At 35.6% G+C, this 23,521-nt stretch overlaps 1 long non-coding RNA gene across 1 annotated transcript in view; it reads left to right on the top strand.

The window, feature by feature from the left end:
• The first annotated feature begins 2,412 nt into the window (after positions 1-2,412).
• The window catches only part of LOC120516054, a 48,147-nt gene continuing 27,038 nt past the window's right edge, over positions 2,413-23,521 (top strand). The window contains exons 1-2 of the long non-coding RNA XR_005630764.1: positions 2,413-2,449; positions 9,962-10,076. This is a non-coding gene — a long non-coding RNA (uncharacterized LOC120516054). The remainder of the gene's footprint in view (positions 2,450-9,961; positions 10,077-23,521) is intronic.

Raw genomic sequence — 23,521 nt, 5'->3', positions numbered from 1 at the left:
TGTTGTACATGGCAATGTAAACATGACGAGATTTTCACAGGACTGCTTGATTAAATGGCACTCTGAGTCCCGAGTGTCACTACCACCTAATTCAAAAGGGTAAAATGAAACTTGACCAACAAATGGAGAGAGCTGTTCCTCCAAATGTATCAGGGACAGATAACAGGGCCTTCTACACATGCAGGTTTGGGACAAGTCTGTCAGTACTCTCCATTCATACGTGACATCTCTGTAAATCTGCTTCTGATGCTCCATTTGGGTGAGATTAGACAATCCCCTGGGAGCTCATTTGCTAAATGTCACCGCTTTTCAACATTACTATGCATTTTAATTACAGAATCTTTAAAAATCGTCAGGTTAGATACTCCACAGTTATTTTTAGTGGCATTTCATAATTAGCAATCACTGACTTCTAGACTAATATGTACTGTATATACTGTTAGATTACAGATTTCAAAATTAAACTTCATTTTGGAGGTGTATTTTATATTTGAGAGTAAACCATGAATAGGTCTATGGTTCTTATATTACTTTTACAAAGACAGATGGTCTCTTTCAGTCAATTGCTTTTCCAAAATTATGCACAATTGTTTTGCAGTAGCAACAGGCACAGAGCAAGCTCTCACTTGTATAGGGAAATCAAGGCATAACATGAAAAATGAACAAGTCGGTACATATTTAAACTACCAGAGAAACAGGTGTGCACACAAGCAGAAAGTGACACATCCACAAAATGTTACGAGATACCAGCACTGTCTGTCAGGAGTGTTTGTTTGCATCGATAGTATATAATGAAGATAAGTGCGTTCAATACATCCATCCATTTTCTGTTGCCACTTTTCTCCAATTCAAGGTTACAAGAGCCAGAGCCTATCTTAGCAGTGTTGGGGCGCTAGTCCATCACTCACACACACACATCCACATCATGTCATACAAATCTAATTTAGACTTGGCAATTAAAAAGATGTAGATAGCTATGGAATAACAGAAAAAAACTGGACTACCCAGACAAAATATAAACCCCACATAGATATGGGGAGAACATGCATATTCTAGTATTAAAATTGGCTTGTTTCAGTTTATGGTTATATAGTGTATTTACTAATTTGCAGGGTCTTAATTCTCAACACATATTGCATTATATAAATGAAAAAGGTATAACCTTTTAGTAAATATCATGCAGTTTCAATTGATCATACAATTCTTTGTAATATTTACCCCCCATTCACTTTTTGAACTTAATTTCCCATTATAACATTAAGGCAATCTGTGCTTATCCTATAATTACTGTGATTACACCTAAGTGGAAGGACAACATCACAAAAACAATTCTAGAGTCAGTAAACAGTTAATTATATAAATTATATATTATATATAAATTATATCAATAATTTAAAAAGGGATAAAAGAACACAGCAGCTAAGCCTACTAGTTTCACAATGATTTGCGTGTGACAGGCAAGTGTCTTATATAGGACCTTAATGAATGCCAACACCTCAGAGTCTTTATCTATAGTGAGATGCAGCTCATGAAAGTGCAGAACACAACTGAGGTTACAGGATTGGCGTAAATAAAAAAAATAAAAATAATAAAATGCATACAAGATGACAATTAGTGAGCATTGAATAATGAAAAATACTGTTAGGATTGCTGCAGTGCCTTACCCCATTTACAGTTGTCTCAGTAATTTATTGCATGAGGCTTGTGTTATTTTGAAATGCTCTGTGTGTGTGAAATATTGTGTGCTACTAGGTTACTGTACAAAGATGTACAGTATGTGTATACTGGTTAAATCAGTAGCCTTTACTGTGAGGTAATCCGATAAAGAAGAAGAAGCTCCTTTGCATCCACTGTTGTCAGATGTGTCACTGAATGCTGATAGAGTAATATTATCATTCTCTCTTTAAATGTTATGGTACCCACAATATAGCAAAAATATCCTATTAGAACTGAATTTAAGGAAGGAAGGAAGCAATTGTGAATGGGAAACTTTAATATTAATGCAGTTATATGCTCAAGTTTTTAAAGTATGTGAGGTTTTCACTCATATAGAATCTAATTCTGAGTTTTGTTATGTGTTTCTTGATGAAATAAAATAATTTGTTTTCAATATAGGGTTTGATTTTCCATATTTATGCCATGCTGTCTGCAGTGATGGTGTAACCACCATTATCCTTCTTATTGTTATGTGTTAACATAGGCTTAGATGTTCCATTGCCATTTTTTGTCATCTTTGTATTATTATTTTTTTATTTTTTTTGTTATTTCTGTTGATTTTGTTTATTATTGGTTAATTATGTACTCTGTCTTTAAGTTGACTTAGTTCCCAGTTTCTTGTAGGTGGATTCCCAAAAGGCGGAGTCACTCTGACATCACCAGGCCCTAACCCACTCTCTGGCTATTTAGGTCACAGGCAGAGGAGAGGTCTGACATGATGCATTGAAGTCTTGTTAGTATTGCGAGTATTGTTTGTTTTGTTTTTTTTCCTCTCTAGAATTTGTGGCTTTTATGATATTATTCTGCTTTGTCTTTAGTTTATGATATCTGAGTCACATATTGATGCTTGTTAGTTGAGGATCATCTTTTAGGTAACAACTTTTTGCTTCTTTTTAAGTCTTTGTGGCATTTTTGCTTTTCCAAAAAATATTTCATAGTTATAAAGATTCCTTGTTTAGTTGTTCTCTTTAATCAAAAGTTTTTAAATGGTTTCCTTTCTTTAAGAAGTATATTTGGCATTTTGATATTTAAGTTTAGTTTTTGAGACTTAAATTAAATTTGGGCTTGCAAGGCTTGAAGCAGGCCTGTGGGGATAGGAGGCAAGCCCATTAAATAAGGCCTATTCCAGGCAGACATATTGGAGAAAGTTGGGTGAAAGAGGCCTGGCTTGTGAAGGCCATTGCAGGCCTCACACTCTTTTATTTTATTTTAATTTTTTTTTTCTATGGATTTGACTGAATTTCATTATATTTATGATGTAATGGGAAATTTCCTGTAAATATAGTACCACTCAGGTTCTTAGCTATCCCTCACTATATACAAAATACTCTGGCTCTAACTAGTGATATTTAATTTCAGATTCAAGCAGACTTGAGTTCTAATTTTTTTTTTTTTTTTGTTTTTGATTGTTTTTTGGTTTTGACTGATTCTAATTTGACTTACACCTTTGTTTTGCCCCTTTTGTTCTTGGTTGCTCAATCTTTTGACTGTGACTTCTTGTCCTCTTTTTTTCAGCTGCTTTTCAAAAGCTGATGTCCTCTTAAGGAAATTAATAATGATTTCTGGAGCAATACTTACTTACTATTCTACCCCTTTGAAAATGATGATACTATAATATTACTCTTAATTATTAGCACTCTGCTTACTATGCATCATACTGTACAACCACTGCTACATGCATTTACCTGTAACCGACTTCATTTGGCAGTGCTTAAAATTCAATGGAATGAGGAGCCATGAACATCCAGTATCATGAACATAAACCAATTTTATTCCTTTATACAAAAGTAGAATGGGGCAGTATTAATGCACAATATATAAACTGGTTGCTGTCTGTTCCATCTCAAGCATCCACTATGCCTTTTTTTTATTTTAAATTATACTATGCATTGTATAACTACAATAATTATATTATTTGTTATATTTTGCTATTTAATTACGCATTATTATATTATTACACAAATCAGCCTGTTATCTATTAATTCCTTATTTTTCCATTATTCCTTATTTTATCTCCATTTCTACGTTAGTTATGGTCACTTCTATTTTATACAATGAGAACATAGCGAAACCAAACAAACAGAACGAAAAAGCAAGATATGAACTTTTACAAATCTGAATAAAAAAGAGAAACACTGTTCTGTTTTCATCCATAAAATACAACATAATGTATCGGACATACTATAAAAAAAGGTATATACAAAATAATTACATACTTTGAAACATAATATTTCAATAAGTGCTACAATTAAATTCAATATTGAACTGTAAGGCTTCCCAAGAATAACAAAACCTTCAAAAACACAAACTTCAATTAAAACAATCTTAACTCTATAAAGGACAATTGTAGCTAATCGTACCTTTATGCAAGGGAGAAGGGACAGTATTAATGCACAATACATACACTGACTGCTGTTCATTCCTATGAAGGGTGTAATAACAATGACAGGAATGAAAGTTAGTCTCTCTCTTAAAACTTTGACTCATCTTAAAACAACAATATATTGACGTAATGTTTGAGCAAATATTACAGCATTACAAGGGGTTTCCACTTTTTACAAAAGAAAATATACACATATTGGTGAATTTATACAAGGGCATTACAAAAATTAGAGAGAGCACAAGACATGTCATAGTGGATGCTTGAGCCAAAATGCTTGAGAGAAAGCGTGAAAGAGCTCAGGCGGTATGTGAGATGCGCCCTATTAACAATAACCCCACTAGAAACTGATTAGAAGGAACTTTATTTTATACACCATACTTCTGTTCTCTTAATTATTATTTTCAGTTTACAAAGTTTTGATGAAGTTCACATTCTACAACAAAATAAAATATATAGAACTATTTTTTTATTGAATTTATTAAAAGCAATTAACATTCCATATAAACAAGTCAAACTAAACAAAACTAAATTCAATTCAACCCCCATCAAAGAGAAAGAGAGAAAGGCCAACAGCCAGATTTAAACTTTAAGAGTAGAAAAGAGGGACGAGAACCATTTTCCCCAATATAAAACCTTATTCTATCATGTTATTGATTAGATCCTGTCAGTATTTTAAAATGTTTTGAACAGATCCTATAAGTGAGAATTTGATTTTTTTTTTCAATTTTAAATAGTATATAACCTCAGTTACTTACTGACTTAAAAGAGGTGGGTTAGGATTCTTCCAGTTGAGCAAGATAAGTCTATGTGCTAATAGTGAAGTAAAGGCAATTACAGTGTGTTTGTCCTTCACCTTAAGCTCATCTGGGAGTACATCAAACACAGCTGCTAGTGGATTAGGAGAGATTGAGAGACAAAGGCTGTCTGATAGGCATTTAAAAATTTCCATCAAGAATGATGTTAATTTGGTGCAAACCCAAAACATGTGGCTCAGTGAGGCTGGAGCTAGATTGCAATGTTCACAGCCTGAATCTTGCTCTGAAAACATTTTGGATAGTTTTAATCTAGACAATTGCACTCAATAGAAAACTTTAAGTTGATCAATGGAGTTCTTTGTGCCTATGGCGCTCGAGTGTATTCTGTGCATGGTTGTCTTCCACTCCTTTTCTGAAATGTTGAGTAAGAGAGATCTTTTTTCCACTGTACTGTAGAATTGTTGAAAGGAAGGGATTTTAATATGTTTTATACATTATGGAAATGCTGTCTGGGTCCTCAAGATTGATCAATATTTCTTCCGGAATAGAAATATGTGGGAGGCGAGAAATATTGTTTCTGTCTAATTTGGAAATAGTGGAAAAATTGTGTTGATGGGAAGGTAAATTTGGAGTGTAATTGTTCTTAGGATGCAAAAACATTACCTGTATACAAATCTCTAAGTGATATAATACCATACGTTTTCTAAACATTAAAAACTGTATAAGTCTGAATTGGTGGAAAAAGGTGGTTATCGTGCAGAGGTGCCACAGATGAAAGCTTCTCTGTCTTGAAATGCTTCCTACATTGGATCCACATTCTAAGTGAATGAACAACAATTTTGGTTGTTAGTATCGGATCTGGATTTGTTGAGCTAAGATCTTATTAGCTGTATCTCTGTTCATAGTAATGATGTCACAATTTAAAAGTGAGTTGTTCTGTTTCTTTTGTTGTCAAGAGATCGAGTTCAGATTGCAAAGCCTTTCTTTTCCTATGAAATGCCTCATTTGGGAACCTTGTGTTTTCTAGTGTAGATCTATTCTGGTAATTTCACTGATTTATTTTTGTGGGTCAGATATGAAATAATCTGTCCACTTAAAAATGCCTTCAGAGTTTCCCAGAGTATTCCTGCAGGGACCTCTGAGAATGTATCTGGCTCTAAAATAAATCAATTTACTTGGATATAAATTTTGTACAGTTCTCATCAGCTAAAAGCCGGGGGTTAAGACACCATCTGCAAGATGAGTACATGGGGCATAATAATTATTTGAGCTTCATGATTATATAGGACTAATTAAATTATTTTTTACATTGCATTATGACTTGAGCTACACACATTTCCATTTCATTTAATTGTATAACCTGCATGTTGTGATCACAGTGTAAATTCACAATAAATAGAACATTAAGTCATTATTGGTGCTACAAATATATTAGGTCGAAATTTTTATGATTTTTTTTTTTATTGAAATGCTGTAATAAATATTTCTGCAATCCTATAAAAGTTTCAAAGATGTGTAAGCAGTGAAGCTGAGTGACATAGAACATAAAATCGGTATGGATGAAGCAGGCTGCAAAAATCCTGTTTAAATTAAAGAACTTCTATGGCAATTCTCATTGGACATAGGTCAAACATTGTTGAAGGACATGGGGTAAGTACTAAACCAAACTAGAGAACAAAGCAATAGACCTGGGCCCTTCAACAAGGCAATCACGATCAAGCTTGTTTGATGAAGACAAGCTATTTTTTTAGGATGTTATGATTGTACATAGGTCCCTACACTCAGGGAGGATATATATCATGCTCAACTTGTTCTAAAGTTTTGTATCTTTGCTAGGACTTAATCATCCAGGAGCTCTACACAACACATTTCAGATGGCATGGTAAAATCAAAATTTCTCAATGTTTTGAACGTTGTAGAACCAGAATCTGAACTTAACTTGATACCAAATATTTACCTCCAAAACCATTAAAACTCCAAAACCAGTAAAAATGCTAGCCATCACATTCAAACTGTTTGCCATTACTTTCACCCTATACCTCTGTATGATATCAAAATCACAAAACATAATTTATAAAAGCATACTGTTTCTACATGATAGTTATGCTGCTCGGCCAATGTAAAATGCTTCAAGATTTTAGTTAATGCAGGAAAGGAGTGAAATTCTGCAAATCTGCAATTTGTATAAAAACATCCTACTTCCATAATCCGCTAATCCTTTAAGATTTACTGAGAATCTGTCCTCCTTTGACAATCTTGCCTGGACAAGACCTGCAGCCACTTCAGTAAATTAAATTCTGTAACATGCATGTGTAAGGTGAAGTTGTTGAAGTTTCATTCGTTCATTTATTCACTCATCCACCCACCCATTATCAAACCTGCTGAATCCAGTTTCCAGTCTGCCCCAGGATCATCAAACACATAGCTGGAAATTGTCTTGAAGAGGTTCCACTGGTAGGCACTGAGATACGAAGAAAGGCAATAAATGACCATATGACTTGTTTCCATTTGCACTTATGTGCCCATCATACAAAAAAAATATGAAAAGAAAAAAAATGAAGACATGAAATGTATTGGTCTGTTCTGATCCCCATTATATTTGTTTAATTACAGGAGGAACTGCCTTCTAAAAGAAACTGAATTTCAGCAAAAATGGTGGCCCACTAGGAATTGGGTTTGAGACCCCAGACTCTGCATGTTAGCTCACTTTGCATCATATATTACACTTTAGCAGCTGATTAAGAAAAAAATAATCAATGAAGGTTTCTAAATGTTTAAAAAGAAAGTCAAATAAAATCAAGGCAAAAGAAGGATGCTCCGTTTGCATCAGTAACTGTTCACTAATTAAGAAAGAAAACGTGCAGCCAACTTGGCCTTCCAAGATCTAAATTTGACGTCTTTATTTCATAAATTTCACTTTCAAATATTGATTAGCACCAAAATCAGAAGTCTTTTTTTTTTGTGACCCCTTGGCTTCTGAAACAAGAACATATGGCAGTGCCTTTTTTAAATAAGAATATGTAGCTGAAATGCTCTACGACATTTTTAACCCTCATGGAAACCTTTTGGGATCTGGAGAACTTGCTGGCAGACATATTATTAAGACAATTTAAATATATGCCTGGTAGATGGGATAGCAGGTGAATACTCTCCATGACACTGGAGTTGAAGGGTGTACTATTTGTGCAGTGTTATTGTTGCACTTTGTGCCACTTTTTGCACTGTTCCAACTCCTAGGTAGCTTGTCTATAAAAAACAGTATATTTACTTGCTACTGAATGTCCTGTATATGACATATATACCTGATCCAGTTGAAGAGGTGACAGTTTCCAGTACAACAGGCTTGTCCTCATGACCATAAAACATAATGAGAGTTTAGGTCTTGTTGCATCATCTGATCTTCACACATGGCCAGCTTTATTCAGATATTTAATGAGCTCACCAGCTGAACATTACATTTGCTTTCACTCAAGTAGTGTAAGAAAAAGCAAAATATCCTGTTTACTGTATATTTATTTATTGTTTTGTTTATGCTCTTACTTAGTAAATGACAAGGAAATGCATGCAGATTAATTTAATGCACTATATGTGATCAACTTGGGCAAACAAGCTTCAATTATTAATAATCACCATAAAACATATACATGAGCAAAAATAGCTTCTAATACAAGCTCACAGGCTTCTCTGTATATTTAGAGGAAAACAATCTCAATATCTTTCAAGCTTTTCAAACACCAAGATGTTAACTCGGAAAACAAGTTAAAAATGGGCATATAGTTGACATCAAATGATGACTATCAGGCAGATGAATTTCACAAACCTCTTTTCCTTTATCATATGTAAATCATATATCTAGATCTAATTAATTGAGCTATTTACTTTCAATTCTAGTAAAGTGGCTATTAGTGGTCGTAGGTGAATATTACACTAGAACACTAATTTTGAACAATAAGGCCTGGAAATATCACATCCACCAAAGTAATAAGACCTCATGGGATTTCATATCCCTTAATAAAATGCCCATGTAGATCGGGTGTATGATAGCACAAAAGCATTAAATGAGAAGAGGATGATAACAGAATAAGAGGCCATCATAACTAATGTAGCCATCCTTTCCTTGACACATTTTCCAGGAGTTTATTCTTCCATGCTGCACTAAGATGCACCACTATGGTCTTTTTTTGCCCATGGCTATCAGACTGTGTAATGCCTTTCTTCTATTCTGCCAGTCTTTACCCGTAGTCAGTTATAACACGTACATTAGAATAGGGGAAACAATTAAAAGTATACTGACTAGTCCTCAGTCTTACAGTTTTCTAATAGTTTGCACTTCTTTTACACTATGAATTTACATTCTGTGTGCAACTACAGCAATTGAATTTACACTCAAGGATTGATCTATTTATCTCGGTGGCAGATCTAAATGTTTGGGGCCCTGAAGTTTGAACTATTATCAGGGCCCCTTCAGAAACCAACAACAAGGTCTTGGTAACTGTTCAAAAAACAATAGACATAGACTATTCTAACACTATTTCATGTCCATTACGTACCTTACTTTTGTACAGTATATGTAAGATAAGGTAAAATATTAACTTGTCATTAGTTTGTCATTCCCTTGGTAACTGATTTGAGTACAAATATTAAAGAATGTCCTGGCTAAACAGGCAGGTACAGTTAGAGGCATGTTACATATTCACACACAAAGTTTTACCCTAACACATAGGGACTGTTTTTCCAAGACACAACTGTTACAGTCCCTTCTAGTACTTAATTTTGTGACGCTGTTGTGTGACAAGTAACTCAAGGACTTTGTAGCACAAAGCTCAGTAAAGATACAAAATGGAACAATAGTTCATATTACTGTAGACTGGCAAGAAGGTACATATCTTGAATCCTACAAGCTCATTACTTATAATTGAGAGGTAATGCTTCTGAATGTCTGAAGGGTCGGTGCACTAAATATGATAAGCTTATCTGTAGAGGTTATAAGACATATTTATTCTGCATTGTTGTCAAGCTTTCATACAAGAAATATTGTTATTTTTAATTTGGATCCAGTTGAAGAACAAGTTTATTTTTTCTCTTTGTTTTTTTAAATTATTTTCAGACAACATTTACAATATTAATAACAGATTTAGATGGGGTTTGCAGTTCTCATTTGAAGTATTCAAATAAGACCTCCAGGAGAAGGGGACATTGATCATTCTGCTGACAATAAGAAAGTAAGGCCATGATCTTTTGATTGTTGTGTGCACTGTTAGAGATTAATCAAAAGTAGGTGTATTTTTGATGGCTGGCTCTATTGACAGTTCCCTGCCAGTATCTTCCTCATTCAGCTTGCTTACAGTAACAATTGCTTATTAACTTTTCTGACAGTTTTCTCCACAGCTAACTTTTCTTTTGATTCCAATCTGTCAAAGCCAGCATGGAGAAGTTATCACGTTCAGGTTGGATGATAAACAACAGTATAGATGAGCTAGTGGCATCCACCAGTGAACATCAGTGATGTATGTCAAGATCCATGCTTTGAGGCAGAAGACGACAATTTAGATAAAATAAAAAAAGCTTCAGGCTATCGGTATATTTGATGAATGTTAATGTTAGGGGTTTTTACTTAAACACTCTTTTGGAACATCCTGCCTTTTAAAAGATACACACTGGTCTGCAAATACATGAAGTTAATGTCTAAAATAAAGTAAATGCATAAATATTATTATTTATTTAGCCTTGTAATACATACAAGAATGATGAGAAACTGCAGGTATCAAAAACAACATAGATCAAAAAACAAAAAACAAGTAAGATGGAGTATTACAACTACTATATGATTATACTCTCAGCTAGACTAAAACACAAATCAGCATCCTAAACTCTATCAGTACACAAGCAGCTATCATGAAATAGAGACACTGAAAAATTCCAAAATACTTAATGAAAAGTTGCTTTTTCAAAAAAACCCTACACATTAGTAAATTGGGTTCAGTTCAAATAGCCAAAAGGAGGTTATTTCCTAGCTTTGGAGCAGGAACAGAGAGGCATTGTCTAGTCTTTGTGCATCTGGCAAGAGGAGGGAGAGTCAACAGAAATTTCTTAAAGATCATATTAAGTGAAAAAAAACAGGAGATATTAAGAAGCAGAACCATAAGTCCAGACAAGAGGTTTGAGCTGGATCATTGCAGCAACAGGAAGCCAGTGAAGACACTGAAACAGAGGAGTAGAGGAACAGAGAGCACCAGTCGAGCAGCAACATTGACATGATTAGGTCACAGAAAAAATATATTCAATGAATGAACGTGAGGAGTCCAGGATCATGTTGAGATTCCTGACTGTGACCAATGGTGAAAGAGTGACATCGTCAAGAGCATTTCTTAGAGACGAATCTGAGAAAGGAAAATCCGAAGGCAAATCCAGATTATCTGACTTTTAAAGATGAAGTTTAAGGTGATGAGTATTCACTCAGGATAAGATGGCAGAGAGACAGCAGGGGATGTATAGTGCAAGGGGGGGTGATATTGACATCTTTCTCATCTTTTATCATTTTCCACATAACTTTTTGTTAGTGAGGGTCATAATAGAAACATATTAATCAAAGTATATTAAAGTGCTGTGTCCTTATCGGCAGCCTCTGCCACCTCTGCACTCCAGCATACCCTCACTCTCCTCCTAGTGCGTCATGTCTTTTCACCTACTTTTTTCTTTTTAAAATGGCAGAAGCTCTAGTTTGATGTTTTTGAGATATTAATCATAACGCTGACAATAATATGTAAACCAACAGAAAGAACCTCTCTATTCAAGCCTAACATGGTGTGGCCTCCAGGGAATTACGTCCCTATTGAATCCAGAGACCATCTTAACAGAACGTCCACTACTAACTAATGCCAGTTACCACTCCACCTACTTGGCTCTAGATTCTAGTTAAAAGAGTGAGCACAATCAAGTTCTGTTTTTGGTGCTTACTTTCATTTTTGAATTTTAAGTTCCTGATGTGGGCGGCGCAGTGGCACAGTGGTAGCGCTGCTGCCTCGCAGTTAGGAGACCTGAGTTCGCTTCCCGGGTCCTCCCTGCGTGGAGTTTGCATGTTCTCCCCATGTCTGTGTGGGTTTCCTCTGGGCGCTCCGGTTTCCTCCCACAGTCCAAAGACATGCCGGTTAGGTGGATTGGCGATTCTAAATTGGCCCTAGTGTGTGTATGTCCTGCGGTGGGTTGGCACCCTGCCCAGGACTGGTTCCTGCCTTGTGCCCTGTGTTGGCAGGGATTGGCTCCAGCAGACCCCTGTGTTCTGTGGGTTGGAAAATGGATGGATGGAAGTTCCTGATGTAACTAATAAGCTGGGTGACAACAGATGGCCTTCTGATAGCTTTCCCTGAAGCACCTCTTAATTCAAGTGGGCTTTAAATACTTTAAAAGTGAGACAGTGATGGAAATATTTTTATAATGTGTATTAATACGTTTTATTAACAAGCTGTTTTTCATTGGTTTCACCAAAAAGACTATCATGGTGTTACCTGATGCATTAGGCAGCATATTTGTGAAGGCAAACTTATTCACTGCATTATCGCTGTTACTCTAGTATTTGAGATGAGTAAAGTTTTGACAACCATAAAACATGTTGCTGCAATGAATTAGAACATTCAGAATGTCAGTCATTTTGAATAGGTGTTGAAATAATGTTTATAAAACCCCACCAGTTTCTAAGATAACTAACTGAACTGGATCATTTCATAATTATCCATATGTGCAATTAAAAAAAAACAAAACAAAAAGACTGATGAAACCTGCCAAAAGGGATGTGTTCACCACAGTAAATCTCTGATTTTCTTTGCATAATTGTCTGTCTGTGCAATTTGTTGTGACCAAGTTCAAACCCCAAGCATATATGTGGCTATGCCATACTGGTCTTGTTCCATTCCGTGTGTCATAAGACTGTGGATTGTCTAAGAAAACAAGAAATTATTACACCCTCAAGTCAAGAGTTCAAGTAAGTTCTGGGCCCATCCAAGAGTATAACATATTCCAAAGTTATCAGGCCTTGATGATCAATGGAGCAGTTTAGATAAATGGACCAGGGTTTGCCATTGGCCAGTATGTCCAGCCAAAAGGAAGACACTGCATAGTGAACAAGAGATAAAGCAGGTAGGAAGGAATCAGTTTGGACTCCAGTAAGTGGAATAGTCCTCGCCCACCGCATATTAGAAAAATCAGATTGAATATCTGCAGATTTTAGTCAGAAAGTTAGCAACTGCCTTTGCTTTTTGTGTTATTGGTGTTGTTGTTGATGAATAATAATGAAAACTTAGTATTTTCATTGAAGTCCTCCATGTGTATGAATAAGTCATTTTTTTAAAGATGTGATTTCATATGATAGTGTAATAAACTATGCAAATTTATTTACTTTACATCGTACAGTGATAATACACTTTGTAGCAGCACAATATGTTAAAATACTTGGGGTCAAATGTGATTGCATGTTTTATCACAGATTAAGATGAAACACCTAACTGTAGCATCCATTTTCTTGGTGTGTTTAACAGAACTGATTGGAAATGTGGAGAGGGGGTGTGTAGCATATCCCAGTAACATCAACGCCTAGGCAGGTATGGAAGTGGTATGCAGAACCATCTGTCCAGATATATGTTAACTCTTTACCTAAAATTGTATTCTATCACTTATGTTGTATTGCACATCTCCACTCTTCAAGTATTTTCTATGATGCAGAGAACATAACTCATCCTTATATCACCTCACATCTGGATGATAGTCATTCATTATATACTGTTCTCCTTGTCAAATTTCTCAGTAAATTGCAGTTATGTCCAAATCTCAGCAGCCAGGCTAATGACCAGTGTCAGGAAACCTGTACATATCACTCCTGTTCTTCATCAGTTATACTGGCTTCCTGGAATCATTTATGTTCAATTAACACTCCTCACACTTGGATTCAAAGCACCTAATTGCCTTAGGACTTACCTTTCTGCTGTTCTTCACCCTTATATATCATCTCCTTCCCTTAGGTCTTCTGACACTGGGTGTTCCCTCTGCTCCCCTTCACAAAACTACCAACTGTGGGAGTTCAGACCTTTAGTGTGGAACACTCTTTCTCAGTCTCTCTGCACAAACCTTTCTTCTTTCAAGTCCAATCTTAAAACATATATATTTATCTGTTATTTCCTCTCCTTTTTTAAGACCTAACAGTTTATACTGCATACACAATATATTTATACGCTGTATATGTATATATTATTCTACTGCTTCATATTTTGCCTGTAAGTTTTGATGTTATTTTTAAGTACTTTATACTCTGTGTTTGTATTGTGTCATCTGAGGCAGTTTGACTTTCTGTATACCTATTTTTAATTCATTTTTGTAAAGTAACCATGAGTCTTGGATAAGGCACTATATAAATGAAACAATAATATTATTGTTGCCATTATTATTGCCTCATAATAAATGGTGGCCCACTTTGCTCATTTGTGCTGCTTGTGGCACTTTACCATTTTTTAAAACAGTGCAGTAGGCTAAATTCTCATGTGATATGCAGGATTAACAAGAAACAAAGAGCATCCATGCATGCATGCGTGCATCAGTAAGGATCCATACAGTTCCGGGAAGTGTTTTGAAAATCCTGAGGGATTCATATTGATGCATACATTTTCAGTGCTGTAAAAAAAGAAAGTATTGTGAAATAGGTGCAGAAAATAAACCTGAAGTGTGATAGTAATCTCTTTTTTATGATTTCAGTAGTCTACCAATCAGTTTTATAAATGTCGAGTTTGTTGGCAATACCTCAAAAAGACAGGAACAAAATTGGAGCAGTGCTTTTTTATTTTCTTTAATAAAATCCTAATCTTGTAAGCCCTTGCATTAGCATGTATAAAGCATTTCTGTTAAAAAGGTTCATTGAAGTGCACAAAATTCCAAAGTGAGAATACAGTTTCCATCTGTGCAGAACTTTTTAATGTAAGGTTTTATGTTAACAGTAAAAGAATGACTCATTTCATGATTTACATGTGTACTTCCAGGCAGAAGCTGTGTCTGGGGTTTCATATTTGATTATTTCTGTGATTCTATCCGGAACAGAACAGATCACACTCTGGGTTGGTAAATTCAGTAGCCTAAAACTGATTAAGCCAATTAACTCTGGCAGTGAACAATCGGGGCCTATTGATTTTCTGAGTCTGTAGGGGTTGCTCAAGTTCTTGACCAACGGGACAGAAAAACTTTTGCAAATCAAAGACAGTCTGAGGTAATGCTCTCTTTCTTTAATCTTACATGGGCCAATGTACATACTGCCTTGGTGTTATTAAAAAATTATGTTTTTTAACACACTTCATAAAAGGCCTGGGGTCAACAAGAGTTTTTCCATTTATACTTACAACAATTTACCTAATTCAGTTTTCCACTTGAACAAGTTTCTGGAATATTCTGCTAAGTGACAAGCATTTTCAGTCATTTCTTCATTATTTTAGAGATTACACTTTCAAAACTAGGTATTTTAGGTTTATCAGAAAGCTCAGTTTTTAATTTTTTTTTTCATTCTAACTTTCAAATATTAGATTGCCCATTATGTACAAGAATATTAATCCTGTTGTAATTTTGAACATTAAAAAGATATTTTTTTCTTATGTTATAGGTTCATGATTATGTTAACTGAATAACAGTATGTTATATTCAAATATCATAATCTTAATTTTGTTTGTACTTTTTCTACCATTTTGTGGCAATTGTTTTCATGGTCACACCAATATTGCCAATAGCTTGGTTGCCAAACAAGTGACAGTACACAGCTTTGCATGTGACATTGCTGCCGATCCTATTGAAGATGGTGGCACATGTTGCCCTGTTATGATAAGTTAAATTTGGGTTTAGAGAGGAATAAAGGATCAGAAAATGGATAAGCCGTAGTTCCAGTGCATAAGTAGCAAGGATTACAACCAAAGGTCAAAAGTAATCCAAGCATCAAAACCAGAATACAAGTCAAAGTTTTAGGAGATAACTGGAGTTCAAAAACCAATTAACAGCTAAAACACAGCTTCCAGTGCCAACCTTTAAATCACTTCTCATTAAAGACATCAAAGGTCAGTAACTGCAATGACAACCCTGACAACTAAGAGTAGCATCCTGGCACCAGGATTCACAAAATGGCAGCGAGAACAGTAAAAACAAAATGGAGTCTGGATGTTTCAAAACAAGATTTTGAATAAAATAAACTTTTAAATAATGATAAAGGAATCAAGCAACCTTATTGGTAACCCAAACAAAGAATAAACCATAAATAAACCTCAATAAAAGGAAAAAAAAAATGAACAAACTGTAAACGTTACACATCCAAGCTTTTGCATAAACCCAGAACTCGCATCAAAGAACTGCTGTTTTGTTAGTTTGGGAAACGCATTGTTAGTTATGCTTAGAACCTGTTTTTTTGCTTTCTGACTATCGACGTTTGTGTAACTTTTTGCATTTGTTTATTTTGTCTTGTCTTCGCTGACTTGTGGACCATTTTTAGGTACTCTTTTGTCCTCTCTCTTTTTGGCTGTTTATGTCCCAGTAAAAGAAACACCACTTGACAATGTGCTGGAATCGAATGCTGGATTAGGGAAATGATATTTATTTGATAGCTGGGTGTCAGAAAGAGTGTTACAACAAAATCACAGCTAAAGAAGCAAACATTTAATATTTCATTATATTATCCAGATCTGGAATGAACTACAGATGAGTGTAGAAACAAGTGAAAAATATATGAGCTGTCATACTTGGTCTGCAGATGGTAAAATCTGACCGAGTTGACTTCTCTCAGTCTCTCTCTCTTGCGCTCTCTCCTTCAATCATGATGTTTCTAAAAATTCTTTTTGAAATCCTGTCCTTTATAGGGTACTTTTGGCAGCTACTTTGTGTAAGATGTTACATCAGTCAAAATTGAACATCTGATAAGTTCCCACATCCTAGTTGCCTTTCAAGTGAGGCTACTGCTTTAAATATGTGCTAGTCCCAAGCCCCTATCTCACATCATCATACAGGCATATGTACACTAATTTATCTAAGCTTAAACATGAACATTTTAATAAATAAATAGTCTTTTATATATTTAGTATACTTCACAGAATTCTTTAATCTATTTGCATATATTTCAAACTCTTATCCTGTTTTCTGTAAAACATCCTGTGATTAAGTCATCGTCATGCGCCAAGCACCCGCCTGCTAAGTTCCTGTCCGTACTGCTAGCTTTAGTCGCACAATTTATTTAACAAACTACAAGTCATATTTAACATATTTTAAAAGCATGTTTTATCAGCATTACATAATCTTATTTGTTTGTTTGAATTGTACTCTGTTTTAATGTTTTGTTCTTTAGTAAAGAGAAAAAAAACATGGCAAGCATAAGGGTTATAATACAGCCAACTTTTTCAGAATTAGATCATGTTAGAAATGGGAGCTCAAGGATCAGTGCTGGGGCTGCTTCTCTTTTTTTAGATAGATATATCTAAATAATATACTGTATATGAATATGAGATCTAGAAAGGAATACAAATAATAGCCTAGTTATGTTTTTGCAGATGATACCAAACTAGGTGGAATGGAAGATCATGTGGATTCAGCTGTATAATTACAAATGGTCCTGGACACAATACAAGCTTGTATTTATTTGTGGCAAATAAAATTTAATGTAAATAAATGTTAAGTATTACACATAGTAAGTAAAATTGTTAGATGTGAACACACAATGGGAATGTTAGGTTATATTGCACAACATGTACAGTACAAGCCAAGGGAGGTTATACATTTGCTGTATAATACACTAGTTGAAAGCCTCATCAGAGTATAGTTTTGGTTTTTATATTTTGGAGATATTAGGTGATTGGTGAGGTTGCTGGGCTGAATGACCATTCTTGTCAGGATTGTTCTAAAGTTCCAACACATCAATCATTAAATCCATAAATGGTCAATAACATTGAACTGGAGAGTATAGTGGTAGAATTAAAACCTCTAGCTATTAAAAAATAAAAAAAACACCTGGATACTGGCCTCATGTTTCACAACATGTATCGTAATTCGATGACCCTGGAGACTTTTGGCACAATGTTTTCTCGAGGAAATAAGACAGAAGGTACATTTTTTCACAGTGCTATTATGTCTGTAGAAAAAACTAATGCTGCATATCCTACTGAAAACTTAATATCAGTGCTCAGCCATGCTGGTGGTAGTAGTATTGTGGTTTGGGATTGTTTGACTGTTTGAGCCCAAATATCCTGCCCTAATATTGTTTTGTACTGCTGACTCACAGCTCTATAGTCCTGACTTCAGATCAAACCTTCAAATACAATACAATTTATTTTTGTATAGCTCAAAATCACACAAGAACTGCTGCGATGGGCTTTAACAGGCCCTGACTCTTGACAGCCCCCCAGCCTTGACTCTCTAAGAAGACAAGGAAAAATTTCCAAAAAAAAAAAAAACTCCCAAATCTCAGCAGGGTCACTAGGTGAGTGGCATTTGTGTCTTTGTGTATTTCTTTCCAAGATTTTATTTCCACATCTTAAATACATGCTGGGCTTCCCTAGAATATGTGACTGCTGGTGTGTGTTTGAGTATGTCCTGAGCTGAGCTGACCCCTGTGTAGTGCAAAATGCTGCCAGTTATGTCTCTGGCCACCACAACCGAGTCTAGGTTAAATGGGATGGAATGAATTGAGGCTTGGGTGTGAGTGACAGTACATAGATTTCAAGTCACCATATTGCTTTATAGGAATTGTCCTTTCTTATTTTAAAGTAGTTTAGGCAATGAGAAGTCAAGCAAAATGACACCTTTTATTAGCTAACTGAACTGATTACAAAGTGCAAGCTTTGAAGGTAATTGAGGCCCATTCTTCATGCAGGTTGTAATTGATAAGGGGCCTCAGTTGCCTCGAAAGCTTGCACAGTGTAATCAGTTCAGTTAGCCAATAAAAGGTGTCATTTTGCTTGACTTCTCATTGCATCCATAAAGACTAACACGGTACACCTCCCTAGTTTAGGCAGAAAGCATAGCAGGCTCATCAAAGGAGCCCTCAACTAATCTTAATGAATAGTGCTTGCATTAACAAGTTATTGTAGAAAAACAGAATATTAAATCTGGACTGAAGAATAAGAAGTACAAGTCTGAGTAAATAACAAGTTTAAGAGGGAACTGGCACTCATTACAGTCCTGGGCTGATAGTCAGGTGTTCAAATATCCTCCAACATTACTGCCCTGTAGTCCCCTAAAGAAATGACAGATATTATCATACTGTGTCTGTTTTGTAGGTGCATTTTGTCATATATAAAATAAGATATATTTTTAAGACCCATTATCTTGAATTAGTTTGGACAGTTTGAGGCATTTCCAGCACATAGTCTTGATAGATGTTATAGAATTCATTGTCAAATGTTTCTTTAACCATGATCCTGATAAATTTTATAAATTAAGATACTCAGATTTTGACTATCATTAGTGCTTAACCAAATTAAATCCACTGTAATTCAAGGTTACATAACAATACAATATGAAAACTTCTAAAGGGGGTGAATACTTTTTTTATAAGCAATGTATAAACGTATCCCTTAGTGGAAATATAGTAACAAATCCAGAGAGAAAAAAAAAAATGTGATACTGAACAATTCAACAATTCCATGGATTTTGACCAGACTGTTCTTGCAAGTCTTTATCTATTACTTAAAAGGTGAAAAACAACCTGTTATTGAGTGAAAGGGGGGCAATTACCTTAAGCAGGAGCCATTGAACATTTTCCACATTTTTAATAAACAAGTAAAATAAACATCTTATCAGGTCATTTGGGATCTTTCATCTGAAACATGTTTGCCTCAAAATATGGAAACATGAACTGTGAAAATATTCCGTACAACAATGCTGAAATTCAGATGGGGCAAACATTATGTCCTGGCACTGCACAGAATGACACCATTGGGACTGAATAAAGATTGTTGTTATGGTGTTCAGGCTAATTAACAGAAAGATAAATTATATTTTGTCTCTTTTCCACAAATGAATGCCACCCTGGGTTTAAGTCATACAAGAGCTTAACCAAGACACAAGACTTGCATCTCCTCTGCTGCTTCAGAGCATTAACTCGTGTAGAATTGGTTACATTACACAGTAACATTATCAGTGTTAATCACTTTAAAGTAGAACAGTGATCCCATATGTACAGTATATTTTGATGTTGATCTTTGCTCAGTTGTTTTTCAATGTTCTAGAAGAGGATGACTAATCCCTGAACTAAAGGATTGCAATATGAAATATGGGACGGAATCAACAGTCGATTCCACGGTCCAAAGCAGTACATTGTAAAAGTGCATGCTATGCTGTATTTTCTTTATACAGTAGTAACAACCTTCAAAAATTTTAATTTTATCCTTGCTGCCCAGATGCTTAATTTGAATGTTTATGTTTGTCTGACTCAAGTAATCATGGCCATAGGATCTGTCAGAGAATTAGAAAACACCCCATGCAAGGTGAATAATACATTACCAAATGTTGTTCTGTTTTATAGAGTATATTCTTTTACTCTAACCCAAAAGACATTGCAAAATAATTTTGATACTTAAGTAAGGAAGCACTCTGGGCCAGTTTATTCCCTATAGACTGTGAGCATGGATGTGCATTGCAAACCTTTATAAATAAGTCAACGTGCTTGGGCTGTAATCCTGGACAAGTTTTGCTCTAATGCAGCAACAATGTGCCGGCTGACTCGCAGCTGTTATATGAATAATGTAGGACAGCAGCATGGTCCATTTAGAATACAAAATTAGATAATAAAAATTACATGTGGTGAAAGGAAATCAAATGTGGTCAGATATGAGGTATCCTTTTTAAAAATTGATTTGATTTTGATGCAGGGATGCTGGTGGATTTTGTTTAATAAACCTGTTAATATAATTTGCTGCAGTGTAATGCAGTAAACAGACGACGGCTGAAGGTCTATGTGGTAGTGTGTGTGCGTTTTTGTTTTTATTCCCTTAGAGACTTCTTTCCCCTACTACTGCAAAGATGACCTTTCCTGACCATTCTTTAGTCCGGTTTGTCCGCTCCCTCTTTATTATAGTGCCAATACTACTGTCATGCTGATTGATTTCCTTCTTTCTAGACATGGCATGATGATACATGCGGATACCTGCAACCTTCCCATTAGGCAAAAATCCATACAGACATTAGTCACTAAAAGCTGGGATAAAGAGATTAACTCAAGGAAGTCTTGATTTTGAGTTCTGTAGCTGGAAAAGCCTTTTGGACCATTACAAAAGGAAGGCAGTAGAGTGGCAAATTTGTTTTAATGCAAAGTTAAAAGCTGTAGCTTAACTGGCTTTAGTTAATAAGAATCAAACCATGGCTATACCAGGCATAATTTAGTTAAAAAGGTCTTTGCAAACAGAATGTACAGCACTGTAAAGTTGCAAAAAAACCAACTTGTATAATACCAGACTAGCCTGTGGTAATGTGCCTCACTGGCATTACCAGCAATTAAATAAAGTAAGTTTAGTGTCCTTTGCAGTATTAAGAGAGAGGCATTTGTTTGGGGGATAGAAAAGGAAAAACAAATGTTTCCTTTCACTTTTGGGAGAAGTGCAATTTGCATGTCAAAAGCCGGCACAGATATGCACGCACGCGCCAGCTGCTTGAACTTTTAAACTAATTGTGCAGGGCAGGAAAAGCCACCTCTCACAGAAGCGTTAATGTTAAAGCGTGCCTGTGGAGGGATGACATAGAACAGTTTAACTGGATGGCGCGAGGGCACCAAATACAAAAGCGAATTACGGCCCCTTGAGGGGGTCTTCTGGCTAGATCTTGCTAACAGAAAGGTACTTGGTAGAACTCTGTCTTGACTTTACCAAGCACTTTGGCTTCTGCCTTGATTATTATAAATATTTTTTTTTCTTGTATATATACTGTATTTTGATAAATATCTCTGAATTAACTTTGGTGGAGGTATTTATTGGGTTGTGGTTATTGGTGCACTCTTTATTTTTGTATACACACTTTTTCTCTTTTTCTGTATTTTGAATGTTTTTGTTTTTGGTGAATCCTGTACTATAAACCATTTGAAGGAGCAGCTTCCTGACTTGGGGCACTGTGGAGGAAGACAGCTTCATATTGGTTTTTTGTTTATATGGGTTTCACTAGTTTGTGTGCATTATTCTTTTTCATTTTTGGACTTTCAGTCAGCACTATAAATACTGTATATAGTAACCATTTTGGGTTCCATTTAATTACTGTTTTTCTGTGTATTGGACTGTGTATCCTTATATATAATTTGATACTATCCGTATGTATGGTGTTCGCGTCAATACCTCGACTCAATACAAGTTAGAACCATGCAATGGGACTCTGCCTCTGTAGTTAGAACATAACGTGGCATACGCGGACGCAGTATTGCATGATTGGCTAAGAATGTTTGAATGCTTCAGTGACGCTCTGGATGGCCGAGTATAGTAAGTCGGTGTTGGTTCGAGCAGATAACAGTAAGTTTAGTTGGTTTTTGGAACGTTGGTTTGGTGGGGCGTACTTTACAGAACTAACATTATCGAATGACTTGAACCCTTCGACAGCTCCAGAACCGTAAGTAATTTAGAACATATCGCCATTTGCTTGGTACGTCGAAAACTATCTTTGGGCAGTTCGGTTTTGGCATGCGTCCTCCTGACATCTATTGGCAAACTGAGTAATGACAGCTTTGTATTAACAACGGTCATTGTTTAAATTTTAGCCAATCTCAGATCTAAAATGACCACGGCAACATAATTATTACTCCGACTCCGATTAGAGTCGTAAAATATGGTTTGTTTTGAAAATTTGTTTGCTGGAAAAAATCAAATGAGGTGCGCCGAAGAGCTGAGTTCACATCTTGCAGCCCCGTGTAAACAGGAAGCTCTTCATTACATCGGCCGAGAAGGTCTATTTTAAGCACAAATCAGTGCCATGATGATAAAATCATTTCAAGGACTTAAAAAAACAAATAATTCTTTACAGAGAAAGTATAGATTTCACAAACATAGAATTTGTAGTCCGATTCGATTGGGCTCCCAGTCGCTAGTTGATATATAAATTTTGATATATAAATTCCGCAGGACATTATTTTTGTTTTTCTTTAAGCGCACCTGTAAATAAAACCTCACTTTATTTTTCAAAAAACCCATCCCTTTTTGTGTCCGTGTCTCCCTGTCTTACACCATCATCCTGATCACGCTCGGTCCCACATACCAGACACCTGGAGTACATGGGGTGACACATAACCACACAGACAGTGAGACGTGATAATTCTAACTAGTTAGCAAAACTACTGATGTGTGGGTCAGTATAGATCTGTCTGTTGTCACAGATGGGCCACTCATGATCAGGTCACATGCCCAGAACATCAACCATGTGAGACCAGAGTTTGGGCTGGAAAGCCACCCTATATTGACATTTACAATTCTCCTTCTCACCTCCAAACTTTCTCTTTCAACTTTGGCCTTCTTTTTTCCTCCATGCCAGATGAGTCTTTGTCTCAAAATGATCAGAATGAGGGCTCTGGGGTCTCTTTTAAGGTGCTACACTTGTACTCCAGGGAACAACTTCTGGGTCTGTCAGAACTTTACATTAGACCTTGGGACACAAACACATTTATAATTATGTTATGATGTTTTCCTTTTGCTTTTAC

This window comes from Polypterus senegalus, chromosome 15 (genome assembly GCF_016835505.1).
Source record: "Polypterus senegalus isolate Bchr_013 chromosome 15, ASM1683550v1, whole genome shotgun sequence".
NCBI classification, from domain to species: Eukaryota; Metazoa; Chordata; class Cladistia; order Polypteriformes; family Polypteridae; genus Polypterus; species Polypterus senegalus.
Note: the sequence above shows the minus strand (reverse complement) of the source record. Positions and strands in the feature narration are given on the sequence as shown.